Source organism: Lissotriton vulgaris, chromosome 10 (assembly GCF_964263255.1).
Source record: "Lissotriton vulgaris chromosome 10, aLisVul1.2, whole genome shotgun sequence".
Taxonomy (NCBI): domain Eukaryota; kingdom Metazoa; phylum Chordata; class Amphibia; order Caudata; family Salamandridae; genus Lissotriton; species Lissotriton vulgaris.
In genome coordinates, this window is record NC_141698.1 from 369,947,876 (window position 1) to 369,966,951 (window position 19,076).

Consider the following 19,076-nt stretch of genomic DNA (forward strand, 5'->3'; position numbering starts at 1 on the left):
CATGCACACCAGACTAATGGGAATGTTTACAAGGGCCTTGCAACGTGGTACATGCTCAACGCAAAGTTCCAGCTGGGTGACCTATCCAGAAGGCTGGTGCGGCGTGATATGACCATATATGAGGAGGATCGTTCAATACAAATGCAGATTTTAGTGCTTGAATCAATGGCTGATTCACCTGGGCCCTTTGCTACAACTGCATTAAATGCTGCTGAACGGATGCAGCTTGCTGGTGTAGGACTGCAACAGAACAAAGGCTGTGTTAGCATCAACAGGGCACAGTTCTTTAGGAGCTTAGCAAATAACCTGCAAAAAATGACTAATGCATCAAATGTTTCTAGATGCACAACCACAAACAATGACAAAATGGAATACAAAGAGTTGGTACATAGAATGAAACTCCTACAACCAGTTTATTGGCCAGATCTAGTAGACATCTTATATGGTGAGGGAGAATAACAAAACCTTTGTAGCAGGTTGCATGTATTTGATACTAGGCAGTACATCCTTGGTTTCAGAAAGTACAGCCAAATAAAAATTGCATCCCTGGAAGCCTGAAACCATTAGTGCACATTATAGACACCTTTTGCACCTCCACTGCTGAATGTGAATGGGGCTTTAGTGTAATGAATGAGGTGCTCACACCACTGCGGAACAGAATATCAATCAATCATCTGTCTTCTATAATGTTCAGAAAAACCTTGAGGCCTCCTGTCATAGAATTTAAACCTGAATTTTATGTTCAGAAATGGTTAGAAAAAGGGAGGAGAAGTGCCGATGAAAGAAAGTGCGTGGCTCAGACACAAATGGCTTATGATTCCACTTATAAGCGTATTTGGAAAATTCTGTGATTGGAAACATGTACCAGATTGTAAATGTATTAAATGTAAACAGCTTATATATTAAACCTCAAATAAATATGCTTATCCATTGTTTGAATTAAATAACATTATAAGCTGTAATTGGTCAGTTAAATGCCAAACGTACTAAAAATGTATATGTTTTGCTATTTCTAGCCACACCTCCGACTCCGCCCACTGATTCAATCTTCGGTTATTCCCGCCCCCTGATTCTCCACCCACAGTTCCCCTACTTTTTTCCCCCCACTTTGACCACTGCCCTTCAGTATGAATTGCGCATGTCGGTTTGGCTGGCTACCTTGCTACGGTTAAACCGACATGCGCAATTCAACCTCTCCAACCCAGCTGTCTTAGAAAGCTGGATTGGAGAGGAGGCAAGCAGCCAATCCAGACACTTCTCTCATGCAGCATGAGAGCAGTGTCTGGATTGGACAAGGAGCTGCGAGACCTCGCGCTTGAGGGGTCTGGAGCCGGCTGGAGAACACCAAGGACATGCGGCAGGCTAAGAAGGTAAGTGAAACTTTATATTTCATTTTTAAGTGTAAATGTTTATTTGTGTTTTTTTATTTGATTTATGTCGACCTACCATTTTGTGGGTCACAAACTGCCACTGTCTATCACAGACTAGAACGGAGGCTCTGGGGCACCTTGTTAAACAGATAGCACTCTTGGATATTGCCTTTTGTCAATGTCTGTGCTTTAAAAGGACTGGTACCATAGAGTACTGAGTACCGTCAAATTTAAAAGTAAGGGTTCCAGCACTTCTAAGCATGGATGCAGTACTTTTAATGGTACTGGCGCGTCTCAGGAGGAAGGATATACTCGGGATAGTGAGTACTCACACTTCCGTATTTCCATTTAAAAGCTCTGATCAAGGGGTGGTGTTTATTCAGTATCTACAACTGGAAAGGACTCGAAAAAAGTGTGCCTACTTGGGCGTGTGTGGAGTTCTCCTGTTCATGGGGTGGCGCACTATACATATTCAAACAGTTATGCTTTAATACTTGTGCCAAGCACATCCCTCAAGAACATATTGATCCGGCTGGTGGCATTCGACAAAACTTGAAACTAAATTACTTTCCAGAGTTTATATTTGTTTGTCTCAGAAACACGACGCAACATTGTGTAATTTAGTTTAAAAAGAAAGTCACATCACAAGCCACGACTTTAAAGGAAGTGGCATCACAAGAAGTGACATCAGATCTAAAGCCCTCATATACATGTTTAGCAGATCTATCATGTGTACGTTTGAGCGCATTGCTAGGATAATAGCACAGTAAGCTATGGAAGATGATATGCGACTTCTACACCTAGCAATCACCCAGTTTTATGTAACATATCCTATACATTCATTTACAAAATTATATAATGTATTGTACATGTAATATGCACATGTTGATGTAAAGCACTCTCACACCCTGCATTGGAATGAGTAGGGTTATACAAGAAAAAATAGTGGTACTTAAATTATTTCAACGCCTCCTCAGGGGAAGTAAGCTCTATAATAATGCAATTTGCTTTGTGTAAATACTGGGAAAGACTAACACATTTGATATTCTTACAGTGCATGCATATCTCCTAAACAAGGACTGAACAAAGTGAAAAGCTGCCTCTCGTACATATGCGTGAAGTGCCGATAAGGTGTGAGCCTTTGTTTCCCCTCTGCTTCATTTGCATCAGGTGTGAGGCTCCTGACTGCTCCCAGCCAAGAGACTTGAACAAATGGAGACCTGATGACCCCTCAAATTCGGCCTTTGTTATTGTGAGAAGTTGGCCTGGTATATGGTGTCCCCTATTGTAGTGGGCACCTTGCCTCAGTCTAATCGACCCTTTTTAGGTCTCGTAGCTAAAACACAGCGCGGCAGCGCTGTGTCTCGCCAGAGATCTTTTGTTGCTGACCCTGCTTCCCAGGAGACAGCACCTGGCGCGCGCATCGCCTTGGAGGCGAGTTGAAACTGCCACGCGCACGCAAACGCGTGCTGTGGCCAGGCGCTGTCTCCTGGGAAGCTCAAGCACCACACACGCATGCGCATACACACAGACACACACACAAGCGCCCATGCACGCACGCACATACATACATACATACAGAGACACCCCCCCTCACACATACACACACGCGCGCACACACACACAAGTGCACCGAGGCCCCCCTCCCCCGCCGTCACTGTCGCACACATACATACACACACGAGCATACACACACACACAAGTGCACCAAGCCCCCTCAGCCTTTTCAAACTTACCTGACCAATGTCGGGGACTCTGCTCTCAGCACGCGGCGCCCAACCTCCTGCTGGCGCGGCCCCGGGGCTCTACACCGCTCACAGGAGCCCCGGGCCGCGAGACGCATTGACTCCGCCTGCCTCCTCTTCCGGTCTGGACGTGACCCCGCCCCCCTCACAGGCGACCGTGCCTGACTTCCGGGGCGGCCGCGGCGGGTTTTCCTGTTGTAACATACCACCACCGATCCAACCCCAGGTAAGAGTCAACAAGTGTTATAGTCTGACATTCGACTAGGCTACAACCATTATTATGGCATGTACGTGCTTTCCCAATCTGAGCACCTCTTCAAGAGGAACTGGGTGATCAATTATTCGACCTGTCTTGTTTGTCGGTTTAATGTTGTGAGAGGCTGGTAGATAGATGACTCATGTTTAGCTTAGAACCGGTTTGATATGTTCGTGTGAAAGTAAAATGAATTGACCTTGGAAGACCTGTGTTGTGTCTTACGTGTACCGACTGACGGTTGTTCGGTAGGGTTTATCAGTTTTTTCTCAGAAATTAGGTTAATCGGACCACTGTTTTAATATGCACATGTTGATGTAAAGCACTCTCACACCCTGCATTGGATTGAGTAGGGTTATACAAGAAAAAATAGTGGTACTTAAATTATTTCAACGCCTCCTCAGGGGAAGTAAGCTCTATATAAATGCAATTTGCTTTGTGTAAATACTGGGAAAGACTAACACATTTGATATTCTTACAGTGCATGCATATCTCCTAAACAAGGACTGAACAAAGTGAAAAGCTGCCTCTCGTACGTATGCGTGAAGTGCCGATAAGGTGTGAGCCTTTGTTTCCCCTCTGCTTCATTTGCATCAGGTGTGAGGCTCCTGACTGCTCCCAGCCAAGAGACTTGAACAAATGGAGACCTGATGACCCCTCAAATTCGGCCTTTGTTATTGTGAGAAGTTGGCCTGGTATATGGTGTCCCCTATTGTAGTGGGCACCTTGCCTCAGTCTAATCGACCCTTTTTAGGTCTCGTAGCTAAAACACAGCGCGTCAGCGCTGTGTCTCGCCAGAGATCTTTTGTTGCTGACTCTGCTTCCCAGGAGACAGCACCTGGCGTGCGCATCGCCTTGGAGGCGATTTGAAACTGCCACGCGAACGCGTGCTGTGGCCAGGCGCTGTCTCCTGGGAAGCTCAAGCACCACACACGCATGCGCATACACACAGACACACACACAAGCGCCCATGCACGCACGCACATACATACATACAGAGACCCCCCCCCCTCACACAGCATCCATGTCATCGCTGCGACTTTCGGCCAGTCCTGTTTTTACAGCCTACGACACTAAGCATGCTGGGACTAGTAGTTTTACTCTACGTATACCACGCTATCAGCCCGCGAGTCTCGGAATGTTCATTACAGTTACTTGGAATAAGGAAGACTGAAAGTCATCCCCATTACTCGTGACGTGGGGCCATTTAACAGCCATGACTGCAGCCTAGACACGGGCTGTGCTGAGACTCAGTCGGAGCCTCAGCCGCCAATTCCCACCCTCCCTATGTATTGTTGGGGAGGGGTGTGGGAGTGCTGGTGGGGGCAGGGAGCAAGCAGAGATTCAGCGCTGAGGCACGGGTAAAGAGAGGGCCCGGGCGCCGTGAGCGGAGGTATCATTGACATAAGCCTGCGCTCTCACAGACTGCGGACACAGAGCCTGATGGCCTGCTGCCGCTGAATCCGAGCCCAGAAACATTATGTCATGGTGTTATAAAGCGATTACCGCCTCCCCAGGGGAGGGGGCGCTCGGGTCATCCAGCCATTCACACGTGTCAGCTGAGCCCAGCCTCCCTCGCTTTGTCTGCCGCTTCATAAACAAACACTCCAGGCCAGAACCCACACTCGGGAGTCGAGAGGGCGCTCACGGGGATGAATACACACTCTGCACTTGCTGGGTGCTTGCTTACTTGCCTCGTTTCAAGACAGTGGGTGATTTGCCAGTGAGATACTCGTCACTTAATGCTTGTTACTAGCCTATTAAACATTGGTGCATGGGGTTTGGCGTACATTTATTAACATATTATACACTCGACGCCTTGAGACCTTTTGATGAAACGTGCGCTATACAAGAGTATAAGAGATTAACCATTGTTATTTGTAATATCAATACATCTAAGTCATGTAAATACAACTCATATTGCATTACAAATGCTATAGGTGTCACATTTGCAAATGTTATAGCTATTGGCATTGTCATACACAATGCCAATAACTCAAACTTTAATGCTGCGAGACCTATTGCATTGTAAATGCTTGTAGATGATGGTTGTAAAGTCAACCTTATAGAAGCTATCCTAGTGGTAGCAGTGGCGAGCAGTCTTCAGACCAAGATTTCAGAGAGTGAATTAAGCCAGTTGTTTTACCAATTATAATCTCTTGAGTACCAAACGAAAGCACACCACACAAGGTATATATCAAATATATATGCATTTATTCTAAACACAACCCCTCTGGACTCTTTATGAGGTCAGAGGTAAAAGTACAATACAAGGAACTTAATTAGCATACGATAAGTTGCACAGTATACGCTTTGCCCTAGGGGCCTCACAAACCATGTACTAAAATAGTGGTATAAGAACCACGTGAGGAATAGAAAGCAGGCCTAGGGCTTCTAGGAACAACCAAGGGTTAGGATGTAGGAGGCCCAAGGGAGACGCGTACAGTGTCTAAACACAGCCGGGGGTTACCATTGACTTTCTATGGGAAACAAACAAGTTCCAAATTTACAATTGAAGGACACTTCTAGGATAACTACGATGGAACCCAATTAGACTTAGATACTTGGAGGGCCAATACCCTTGAGACTTCCAGAGTACTCATGTTACCTCACCCACGGAAGCTGGGTGCATAGGTGTCTTTTGGTGTCAGGTTTCGTTGTCGATTCCAATGGAGAGCTGCGAAGAAGTGCTGCAGGGGACCAGAGGAAAAGTGTCCGGGTGGATCCAAGGGTGGATCAAAGATCTGAAGAACCTGAAAGCAGAGGAGACAGAGTCTGGGGCAGTAGCCAGTGACCAGGGCGGCGATAGAAAGATGCCACCAGATGTTGGGTGATTTCAGGTGAAAAGGTGAATGTTGTCTCTTCAGCCACGAAAGCCAGGAGGCGTCAACGACAACCAGGAGCTGGATTTGAACTGCCCCACAAAAGATCTAGTTGACTACAGTGTCAGTATCCGGATTGGATCCAACAAGCCTTGGCAAACACAATCCATGCAAGATGTCAAGATTGGCTTTGGCGCAGACCAGCAAGGTCTGGGGCACTTCTTCTTTGCAGGAAAGCTGGAGCAACCAGAGAAGCAAAGTAGTTTCAAGAGTGGTCTACTTGGGGGCTCACTTGCCAACGGACTAGGAACTGCAAAGATGCATCAAGCTGAAATGCACAAAGCGGGCCCACGGGACACTTGTGGAGTGTGTTGTATTTTTATTGACTGTATAATTAATTAAAATCATTACAGTAAGATCAACAATAAAACAAATTCTTGTATATAAAAAGGATAAATGCTTAAAAAGCTGAAGTTAAAACTAATGCTAAAATCGGGGCTGTGATTGGTTACATCATTTGCTTGCATGAAATATTTTGTTCAAATGATTGAATCCCGCACAGTTGTCCATTCCCCAACTTATGTGCCTTGGAATTAGTCTATTGCAGTTGGGCGCATATGCTGCTCTACACGGTGCATTAAGTGTCTTACTAGGTGCGTTGATTTCTTGGTAGAAGGCGTGTGGATGGGACACTGTCAAAGATGCTGCTTGGATGGATCCTGTCCACTGTGGTCCACAGCTTTTAAGGCCAGCCTGATTTGATGGATGAATTTCGCCAGTCTTGCCAAGATCATTGTGGTGGTATTGGACAGACATAATGCTGAGTGGAGTGTGGACCTCTGCGCTTCGGTGCAAATGGTGCTCAGGGCTGGGGCTTCAAGCACCCCAATGCACAACTTTTGGATATCCCGGGAAGAAGGTGCAGCTTGCAAAATGCAGGATGCCCAGGAGTTCCGGTCCAATGTCTCTCGTGTTCGCCACTGGTCTCAGCTTCACTGTGAGCAAAGGTTGGGTCATAGATGTCTGGAAGTTCATGTCCTGTGTTGCAGATTCTTCAGGATCCGGCGAAAGCCTCAAAAATGCAGACCAGCAAAGTTGCTGTTGGTGCCTGTCTGAACAGGGTGGTCACTCCTTGACCACAAGGGAGATATCTTCTGTCTTCCAGTCTAAATGGAATGTCGAAGATCCAGGATATATGTTGCAGAGTGTTGTCCAGGGTAATCTAAAGTTGTAGGGACTGGTGTTCTATACTTATGGTAAGTTTAGGGGTTGGCCTAACTCTCAGGTCCCTCCTATTGGTGGACCGTGGGGAGGGGGTGGTCACACCCATTTCCCTTTGTCCAGTTTCACGCCAGAGCTGGGGCTGAGTGCCCCAGCAACTGGTTTGAACTGGGAAATGCATGGAGCACCTTGTGTGCCCCAGGCAGTGTCTGAAAAGCATTCACTGAATGCAACCCACCCTGCCCCAATACACAAGAGCCTGTCTGGGGAGGTGCTGGTACCTCACAAGACAGGGAACCTATTGTCCAAGCCTTCCCTGCCGGAGTTTTGTCCAGCAGCAGGAGGGCAGACTTGTGTCTGTGGCAGCAGCATCCATTTTGTGATGCTGGGGCTCTGTTTAACTTTAACCGGGTATACCAGTAACTACATGTCTTCTCCCTCTAGAAGGGTGGAATGCTACCCCCGCCACCAGAACTGGCGGGGTGTAGTATTCCAAAGTGTTTGACACCTTACATGACTTGTTTTAATAAAGCCAAACCAAAGTTAGCAATAACCGCGAGGATTATAATGCACCTAAGAGTATATGGTATGGATTTATCATAGAACAGCTATAAGGAGATGGTTCTGAAAGCTGCAGAGGGGCTCAGCTCATGCTAGGGCACCCTCTCACATTAAACCAAGCACTCTACCTCCAGGATTGTCGAGGTCCGCCTTGGGAGTGGCTTATATGTGTATATGTGTCTATATATGTATATAGATATAGGTATACTATATCTAAGTAAGGGGTGATTACACCACCTTACCCAGGCTGTAAGAACAGACCTGTAGTGTCAGTTTGGAAGGCTAACCAGGGGTGGCACAATACATGCTGCAGCCCCTCGTAGGCCTAGGGTGCACTCATGCCCTGGTACCTATGGTACACTATACAGGGACTCACAAGCGTGACCCAGTAACCAATCTGGGATGTACCTAAAGTACATGGAGTCCATTTTATAGAAAAAGCAGATAGATTGGGGCCCTGAATAGCAGGCTCCCAGTCCAACTAAGTCGAAAACCAGCAAAACACCAGGCATAAAGTGGGGGTAACCATATATTCAGATATCCACCTTCCTACAGTTATGAGCTCAGCAGGAGTCTTAAATAAGAAAGCCCCGTCCCGGCCTGCAGGTTGTTGCAAATGGAAAGCAGACAACGTGCAGGCACTGCGGAAAGTGTCCCAGTGTTTGGAAATTACACAAGGACGAGTTCAGCACATTATTCAGTGGGGCCCAAAGTCTTGGCAGGGTGGACGGTGTTCACCCTGTGAAAAAAGCGGGTGGACGCGGTCCTCCCGCGTGTACCCTCGACTTGTGCCCTGGCGCTCTATACAAGTTTATTTAGTAAGTACCCCATAACAATTGCCTTTTAAAAATGTAGCCTTCGAGTCTGTGTGTTTGGTAAATGGTGGCATAAACTGCACCAATTACTTGCGTGTTCCAACAGTTTGCGATCTGTATGTGTGTGTGTACTGCGCACGTGTGCAGTGCAGAGGGTGCTATTTCTTTAACTAGAGCCCCCGAAAACCTTGCATTGGACTTATCCTTTCGTATTCGCTCAAGTTGCACCGACCGGTGCCTCAGCGAGTTACCAGTTCGATTTGTAAATCAGCTGCTCTGTCGTGAACCCTTCCCGCGGCAGGACACGGTTTACAGAGGAGGACGCACATTTCACGCCCTGCGGAGCTGTGAGTCAGAGGCATCGTTAAGAGGCACGGCCGTGACACCTCTCCAGGAGGCATGGCAGTGACACCTCTCCAGGAGGCATGGCAGTGACACCTCTCCAGGAGGCATGGCCGTGACACCTCTCCAGGAGGCATGGCCGTGACACCCGTCCTGGAGGCATGGCCGTGACACCCATCCTGGAGGCACGGGCGTGACACCCGTCCTGGAGGCATGGCCGTGACACCCATCCTGAAGGCAGGGGCGTGACACCCGTCCTGGAGGCATGGCCGTGACACCCATCCTGAAGGCAGGGGCGTGACACCCATCCTGAAGGCATGGCTGTGACACCTGTCCTGAAGGCATGGCCGTAACACCCGTCCTGGAGGCACGGGCGTTACACCCCTTCTGGAATTCTGGATCACTGATTTCACATGCAAGCATCTACCGCACCTGTGCACAGATACCATCTGCGTGCAAGATGGGCATGCAAACCCCTGCATCCTTGCCATACACTCTCCAAACCAGGGTTCGAGTCGGGGTACCACGCGGGTGGACAGCGTCCCCCACTTATTTTACCGGGGGGACGCCGCCCCCCCTACTAAACAGCTGGACTTCATTCTTAGGCCTCTCTGGGACGAGATTGGAGCTCACAGCACGCTGCTCACCTTCGCTTTTGAGCGGGGAGGAGATGTCAGACAGGGACAGCTCAGTCTGAAGCTACACTGTCTCTTCGGTAGATGCCTCCCTGCAAGGAACCCGCGCCCCGCCCCTTCTCTGTGCCCGTCACCCCAAATCTCAAGTTTCTAAATCTCGTTCGGGAGCTCAGAACCCCCCTCCACCCACCTCCAACACATTTAAATAGATGTATAAAAACTGTGCGACGTTGCAATGCTAAATACCTCCATCTGGAAGGTGCCAACAATAGCAGCAAAGGTGTGCCTGCTTTTCTGAAAATCGAATCAATGAATTAATGCTTGTAAAGCTCCGCATTCTAAAGTGTTTGTTTTTTAATGAAAGAATCTTGAATAAAAGCGCTCTCTGTGGCGCACACAATGAGTGTCTGATGCTGTTCAAGGCCCTTAAATTGTTACCTTAGCGCACAAGGGCGCGGATGTTCGGTGACAAGATGCATGTCACTGCGACACAAATATCCCGCCCCTTGCACCTTTCGTGACGTCACTTGCTGTTGTGACATCACTTCCTGTGACAGTTTCCCCCTACTTCTTTTTTTAGGACTTGTGCCCTGCTCCAAACAGAGGACGGTGTCTACCACAGAATACTCACCTCCTGCATTTGTGCATCTTTGAGGCCAGGGCTTAAAGTGGGATGAAAAAACTGGGGGGGGGGTCTCTCAAAGGGGCGTGGCCAATGGAATTAAGGGCGTGCCTTAAGTACACCTAAACTAAAAATCTGTGCTTAGCAAAGTGCGCCGCCCTCCTTGTATTTTGCTGTTTCTGTCATTGCATTCAGATATATGATACAACAACTAACATCATACCTACAACAAGCCAGGACTATTGGCTGTGCCAATGGTTGTTAGTTGCACAAGATAAACAACTATGGCGTGTATATAATATTGACAAAGCTTCCATTTAAAGTCCTGGTGACACCAGGAAAATGTTGCTGCTCCTGAGTTTCAAAAAGAGAAGGGAAATCCAGAGAGAAAATGAATCTTTAGAGGATTTCCCTCCCTATCTATGCTCACCGGATATGACGTCATGCCATAACTTCTTCACTAGTGAGAAGTGAACAGGTGAGCAGCGCACATCGATGTGCCTGCTGTCACCGCAGGCCGGAAAAAACGAACCACCTGTGCCAGGGCACAAAACAGAGCCCGATAGAGACCCGTTTCGATGCCCCCTTTAAAGAACTGCCGGTGCTCAGCACCGGTGAGACCCGGCCCACTTAAAGCCCTGATTGAGGCACACTTTCCTTGTGCAAGGGGCCAGCCACGCGCGCAAATGTGCCTCAATGTCGTCACCTGTTCATCGATGGGGGACACTTTTCACATGCAAGGAGAACCCCCCACGCCCACATGTACTTCACGGATGTCACCTGCTGCTGAGCCCATGTGCATCACTGAGGTGCACTTCACATGTGCTTGACGGATGACCGTCATGTCCCCATTCTCAGCGACCCTCGGTATTGACACCGGCGCATCACAGATGTGAAGCGCTCCGCGTGTAGCGTGTTCACCCGTGTTCACTCTTTTCACACGCAGCTCCGCAAGGGCTCGCATCCACTACTTCTCAAGGTCATCACACATGTCCCCCGGTGCCCCTGCCACCTGTACCGCCCGCCGGTGCTTGGACTTCACAGCTGCTGGGGCATGAAGCGCCCCATGCCCCCTCCCCTGCGCCGAGCGCTGGTTCAGAACCGGCCGGTGCCCTTGCGCCCCAGAGACCAGGGCTGCTGTCCACGTGCGCCCTCTCAGATGCCCGGCCAGCCCAGCTGCACGGAGAGGCTCGCGGAAGACACGGGCTGCCTGCCAGCCCGGGCATCCCAAGGAGCGGGCTCCTCCGGCAGCGCAGGGGTTAACCTCCCAGATGCTGCGCGAGATTCAGCGGCTATTAATACCCCGCGCACTGGTCTATCTGACAGAACGAGCCGGCTGCTCGTGAAGTGTGTGCTCCTGGGTGCCAGGGCGCTTCCGCGGGCACACCCGGTGCCAAGTGCACTGCCACCTGCCAGTGCAGACGCACCCTGAGCCATGTGCTGGAGGAGCGGCTCTGGCACACCCTGGTGCCCACCGCCTGCCCCTGCTTGAGGCCGAAGGAGAGCCGTAGAGAGGCAATCGGTGCCCCTGGGCACTGGAGAAGATGGCAATGCCAGGGCGTCCAGACTTCACACAATGTTAGGAAAGTGAAGCCAAACACTTGAAGTGCTGAGAACTGACGTGAACAGCCAGATGTGCCGGGGTGCTGACTGAAGAGTAGGAAGGCTTGGGTGCTGAATTAACCGGTGCGGAATAAACCAGAGAAGTTGGATATTGATTGAAGCGAGGGCTGGAAGAGTTGGGTGCTGACTGGTGAGCCGAGGAGTTGGGTACTCACTGAATAGTAGGAAGACTTGGGTGCTGACTGAAGAACCAGAGAAGTTGGATATTGATTGAAGCGAGCGCTGGAAGAGTTGGGTGCTGACTGGCGAGCCGAGGAGTTGGATGCTGACTGAAGAGCCGAGGAGTTGGGTACTCACTGAATAGTAGGAAGACTTGGGTGCTGACTGAAGAACCAGAGAAGTTGGATATTGATTGAAGCGAGCGGTGGAAGAGTTGGGTGCTGACTGGCGAGCCGAGGAGTTGGATGCTGACTGAAGAGCCGAGGAGTTGGGTACTCACTGAAGAGTAGGAAGACTTGGGTGCTGACTGAAGAACCAGAGAAGTTGGATATTGATTGAAGCGAGCGGTTGAAGAGTTGGGTGCTGACTGGCAAGCCGAGGAGTTGGGTGCTGACTGAGTTCGGTGCTGACCGAAGAGTATGAAGGCTTGGGTGCTGACTGAAGAACCAGAGAACCAGAGAAGTTGGATATTGATTGAAGCGAGCGCTGGAAGAGTTGGGTGCTAACTGGCGAGCCGAGGAGTTGGGTGCTGACTAGAGAGCAGAGGAGTTGGGTGCTGACTGGAGAGCCGAGGAGTTGGGTGCTGACTGGAGAGCCGAGGAGTTGGGTGCTGACTGAAGAACAAGAGAAGTTGGATCTTGATTGAAGCGAGCGCTGGAAGAGTTGGGTGCTGACTGGTGAGCCGAGAAGTTGGGTGCTGACTGGCGAGCCGAGGAGTTGGGTGCTGACTGGTGAGCCGGGAAGTTGGGTGCTGACTGGCGAGCCGAGGAGTTGGGTGCTGACTGAAGTGTAGGAAGACTTGGGTGCTGACTGAAGAACCAGAGAGGTTGGGTAATCATTTAGCTCCCGGAAAAGAAGAGTTCTTATTGAAGATCTGTAGGTTTTGGGTGCTGACTAAAGAGAGAAATAGAGACGTGTTTGACGCTCAATGGAAGAGACGGAGATGTTAGGTGTTCTCGCAAGACCTAGAAGTGTGTGTATTGACTAGAAGTGCTGTTGGTGTTGGGTGCTGACTGAAGATCCAGAGGTGTTGGGTGTTGACTGAGAACGGTCAGGGGTGCTGGGTGCTGGCTGAGGAGCCGGAGACATTGGTTGCCTATTTAAGTGCGGCATGTGTTGGGTATTTACTATGAGAGTGGTAGATGTTGGGGCTGACTGCAGAGCCAGAGATTTTAGATGTTGACTGAAGGGCTTGAGGTGTTGTGTGCTGACTGAAGTGCCAGAGGTATTGACTGAAGAGCCAGATGGGTTGGGTGCTGACTGAAGAACTGGAGATGTTGGGTGCTGACGGAAGATCCAGAGGTATTGAGTGTTGGCTGAGAGAGGTCATTGGTATTGGGTGCTGACTGAAGAGCTGAGGTGTTGGCTGCTGACAGAAGAGCTGAGGAGTTGGTTGCTGCCTAAAGAGCCAGATGTGTGTGTGCTGACTGAAGAACACGAGATGGTGGGTGCTGACGGAAGAGCCGGAGGTATCCGGGAAGTAACCTTCGCTCTTGGTCCCAAGGGGTATTGATTGACCTTCACCTGTCAGAGGACCTGTCCGCGGGACACAAAAGCCACTTACTGGCAGAAAGACTAGCAAGTTCCAGCTGGTCCCCAGCATTCAGTCTCAGTGACCTGGGATGACCAGCAGGCTGTCTGAAAATATCAGTGACCATTTGAACAGAGTCCACAAAGGGGCGCTTTTAATGTTAGCTTTTGCGGTTACCACAACTCATTGGTAATTGTGCAGCCTCAACCCACACACAGAGAGGATTGAAGTTTTCTTTGACACACAAGAAGGCTCAGAATTGAACCGGAAGCCTAGGGTGAGGCCTGAAGTCTAGGGTGAGGGAATTCACTTCCGTGTTTGCTGCACGTGCCCAGGCATCGGTTCTGAAGGGTTCTCATCACTGCACGTGGTCACCAATCAACTGTAAATCACTGCCTTTGTTTGGAGGTGTCACCATCAAGACCCGGAAGTCAATCCTGGGGTCAACAGAGGGAAGGCCATGAGGCCTCGTGGGCACTCACAGCAGCTGGTAAGATGGCGGAAACCCCTGACCCGGGCAGTGACAGGGGTATGAGTCCAGCGACAGCTCACGGGGTCTCATGACTGACAGACAGGCGCTGCTCCAATGCATCGTGGGACTGAGGTGATGGACACGTTCTGCTTCGTCTGCTTCCCACGAGAGGAGATGGAGCCCCTGAGGGCCAACAGGTGAGTGTCAGTGGGACGTTCACCGGCGGGTGGGGGGAGATGGAGCACCCTAGTAGTAAAACAACCTAAGGCTGCATTTCTGTGCTACACACAGTAGTTGTGTTGCAGTGCTGGGCTACCTTATTTACACGGTCACTGGAATGATGTGATTCTGCTGTTGCGCCATTTATCTTTACCTACTTATTGATTTGCGCATTTGACGTATAGTCCACAATCTGCTGTGTAATCTGCAGATTTTAACAAAACAATCTTGTTTCTAGCTCAAACGGATCAAAAGTTACTAAAAAAGCAGCAACACATGTTGTGTTGCAAGGCCTGTCAGAGATTGACTGATCCCTTCCAGTGCCTTATTGATGTATTTGGGTGTAAATCTGGTACTAATGAGAAGAAACATTTGCTCATACATTGTTAATTTAACTAAAGATAACAAGATAATTAAGTTACCTTATATTTTCTCGAAATGTGGTGCATTATGCCACATAATTTGGCTTTTTTCCCCTATAACATAGCCAACCCTTCTGCACAGTTGCACGTCCTCTGCCTGCATAATTCCAGAGGCCCTGCATGTGCAGTGTTGTCACTACTGTACACAGTTTTTCAATTTGTTTTAATTTTTTCATAGGAAAGGTGGTGCAACAGTTAATACACCTTCCATATTTCAATGAACAACAACAAGCTCGGTGAAAATTCTAATGAATAGCTTCAGAAATAATTCCTGATATACATAAACAAATACATTTATTTAGCACAAATAAAGCAGGGGGTTTATTGGTCTTTCTCAATTTCAGTGGGTCCAAGTTGGATAGGCGTTTGCATATGTGTGGTCAGTGCACTACGGAGCCCTCTGCCTTGTGGGTAAAGCTGCACGGAGTCGTTTTGGGGTCACTGTCACCTAGATGAGTGATGCTCCCAGTGCAAGCATTGCTGCACGTGGGTGCTGTGCAGTGGAGTTTGTGCTGTTCAGAGTTTGCGATCAGTGTCCAGTATTTTTCATTCAGTCCCTGCTGTGCACGGTTCAGTGCTGGTTGCGCTGTGCATGGGTCCGCACTCAACGGCCAGGAAGTGTTTGTTTGTTTCACATGGCACGATGCAAGTGAAGGCTCGGGAGAAGCTCTGTGATACTAGCAGAAACAAACATCGGCAATGCCAATAGGTCAGGCTTATGAATGAGTACCAAGCCAGACCTAAAAATCCATGCAATCTACTTACTGCCCTCCTGCCATTTTTGCTGCTGCTACAGAAAAAAGCCATAAATGATCTAGGTATCTAAGACACTTTCATAGCATCACAGTGGCATGTGTGCCCCCCTGAAAGTTCAAGCTCAGGCAGGTGGATAAATAAACACATATATCACAGCTGTGTGGATAACGAGCACTTTTACTGGAAGAACACAACTTCTGCCCAATCAAAACATGTACTCCTGGCTGTTAACAAGTGGGTGGGGCCGAAATGACTCCCCTGGTGTTGGTCACATTATTGCGCTTGCAAGCCATACCACAAAAAAAACAGCACCTTGTTTTTTAGCTTGCAGTGTTCCGGTCGCCTCTCCAAACCTGAATATTTTTTAAATGTAAACATTAGCCGAAAAGCGCCTCAATGCCTCGTCAGGGGAAGTAAGTGCTATATAAATACAATTACAATTTGTCAGTGGCGTAGGAAGGGGTGTGTGGTGGGTGCAGGCCGCCCCGGTTGTCATCACTGTGGAGGGGGGGGGGGGTGACATAATGGGAAAAATATGGGCCAGATGTATCAAGCCTTTTGCTACTCGCAAAGGCCGAAATTCGCAGAATTTCGGCCTTTGCGAATCGCAAACGGCCTTTTTGCATGTTTTGGAATGTATGAAAAAAATCGCAATTTAAGGAATCGCAAAAAATTGTGATTCCTTATTTTACCATAGCATTTAAGGAATCACAATTTTTGCGATTCCTTAAATGCTATGTATGTAGCAATTTCAATTTGCGAATTTTGGTTAAGAAATCGCAAATTACCACCAACTTGTTGTTGATGGTAATTTGCGAATTCTTTAAAAAAAGCAAAAATTGTCATTTGTTAAGGTGGCATGTGACGCACACACATGCCCATAGGGCATGTATGTGCGCCATATGCACACACATGTACATTTCAGGGGTGCAGCAGGGTGTCTTTGAGACACCCCTGCACCCTTGAAATAATTCTCAAATGGCGATTAGCAAATTGCGAATTAGTAATTTGAGAATTACTTCACAATCATACCTATGGGCCTCCTGGCCCATAGGAATGCAATGGAAATTATTCCTTATTTGCGAATTCGCAAAATGCGAATTCGCAAATAAAGAATTCTAAGGAATCGCTAAAAAATAGCAATTTTGTACATACATTCCAGTTTGCGAATTCTAAATAGCGATTCGCAAAAAATCTCTATTTAGAATTCGCAAATTGGAATCTTGATACATCTGCCCCTCTGTGTTTTAAACACATATTTTTGTCATTTTGTCAAGCCGGGGGTGACAAGTGTCGTCACTGAGGGGGGTGACAAAATGGCAAATAAATGTGTTTTAAACACATATGTTTGCCATTTTGCCAAGCGGGGGGTGACAAGAAATTTTCCACACCGGGTACCACCTGACCTTGCTACACCACTGCAATTTGTAACAGAAAAAACACATAAGTCCAGAAAATATGGTTAATTATGTTTAACTAATTAATTATGAATGCAGCGGTTAAGCTTAAACAATTGCTGTGCCTTGAGTTCTCGGACTGAAAATAAGATCTTACAGTAACTCTACGGAAGGCAGGAAGGTGGCAGAGGGTAATGGCAGCTTTCATGACCCCTCAAAGAGAGTGTGTTCTTTGTGTGGCTTTAGACATTGCAGTCTTTTCCTGCCTTGGTTGTTTTTGATTTTGCTCTATGTGCTTGAGCGCAGTTGCAAACCTGCTTGTCAGTTGCACTTAACCTACAAGTATGTTGAGGTGCCCTGTTAGTGTTGCATGCTGGGATACCTGCCTCGTGGTTCTAGTTGCATGTCTTTGGTGCCTCTTTACTTCCTTGTTAAAGAGGGTAATGTGCTCTACGTATGTTTATGGGTCTCCCTGCCGCATTATTATAAATTGTGATGTAGTTGATATCTTTTTGGGCGTGTTTGTATGGGAATGTTGAGGAATGACCAAAGAGGCCATCCTGCTTCTGATGGAGTATTTCTACAGTATACAGAACATGCATGTTACCATAAATGTACAAAAGAAATATCTAATATCTTTACTGCAGCCTAGAATTTTCCTCTGTGTTTACCTGTAGCAAGAAACACGCATACATACTTCACTACTCTACTGAAATAAGTAATTACAGTTTAGTTGTAACTAGTTTGAGCGAGATTGGGCACATTTTTACTCGCGAAATTAGCATAATTTTCAAGAAAACGAGACAAATTTGTGCATATTATGAGAAATATATTTGGCAGTATCTTTTACGAAAATTGAATATGAGGGCATATATGGTGTACAGTGATCACAGATTCAGGAAGCTGCTTTGAGCAGAAAATGGCTTTTGGCTGTGACATTAGAGCTACTGCAGAGCATTTTCTGCTCAATCCAGTCTCCCAAATGGCAGAAATTCCCCTATCAATAGGTTTGCAAAGCGGCAACAAATTTTGGAATTTGCATAATGTGAAATTTGCAAGATTTCACCTGTGTAATAACATGTTTGCTGGGGCTGAGTGGTAATCACGGTTATCTAAGCCCCCCCACCAATCAGCACACTTATCCTTAAACTTTACCATAATCAGCGGTAGGTCAAGCAAATATGTTCATGGAACAAATGACAAGCTACACATTCCCCTGGTCATTTTTACGACATAGATTTCACATGTATGTTACTACACTTGATCTTAGCCAAAAGGCCTTGAAGCGATTCACATGTTTTTTACATGCTAGAAGCTGAAGCAAGGATTGAAAGAGAGTTCATTTAGCAGTGATCTGGCTACCATGTGTTGAAAGAATATTACGACCAGTGCTATAAATGGGCAGGTACTGTCCGGTACTGAGTGCCTGCACTTCTTTCATGTGTAAGAGAGAGTACCTGCACTTCTCAGCACTTCTGCTTACATTAAATGGGAGTACCGGCACTGTACTCTAAATAGGCATTTCCCCCGCTTCTAAATTTCTATTTAAAGCACTGATTACGAGTCCAGTGCTTTAAATGGGCCAGTACTGTCTGGTGCGGAGTACCGGCACTTTTTTATTTTGAGAATCTGGCCCTTTGCGAGTGCAATTTTTGCATTTGGGATTCATTATCCCAAATGCAAAATTCGCTAATAAAGAATTCGCACATTTGCGAGGAATTGCATTTAAGGAATCTCTATTTGAGATTCCTTAAATGCAATTCATGAACCATTTTAAAATTGCGAAATCGCAATTTTGGGCCGCTATTTACCGCGAGGTCAAACCTCGTGGTAAATAGCGAAAACTTAGAAAAATGCATTTAAATGCATTTTTCTAAGTTGCATGTTACACACACACATGTCCTTTGGACATGTGTGTGCGCAACACCAATGTAGATTACATTTCAAGGGTGCTACAGGGTGTCCTTTGGACACCCCTGGCACCCTTGAAATCGCATCCTTATTTGCGATTAGCAAATTGCTAATCGCAAATAAGGAATAACTCCCTATTCATTCCTATGGGCCTTAGGAATGAATGGGGAGTTATTCCTTATTTGCGATTAGAAATTTGC

The 19,076-nt window shown here is 47.6% G+C and overlaps 1 pseudogene; it reads right to left on the bottom strand.

Moving 5' to 3' along the window:
• Window positions 1-18,109: 18,109 nt before the first annotated feature.
• On the bottom strand, window positions 18,110-18,255 carry LOC147685277 (U2 spliceosomal RNA; annotated as a pseudogene).
• Between the last annotated feature and the right edge of the window lie 821 nt (window positions 18,256-19,076).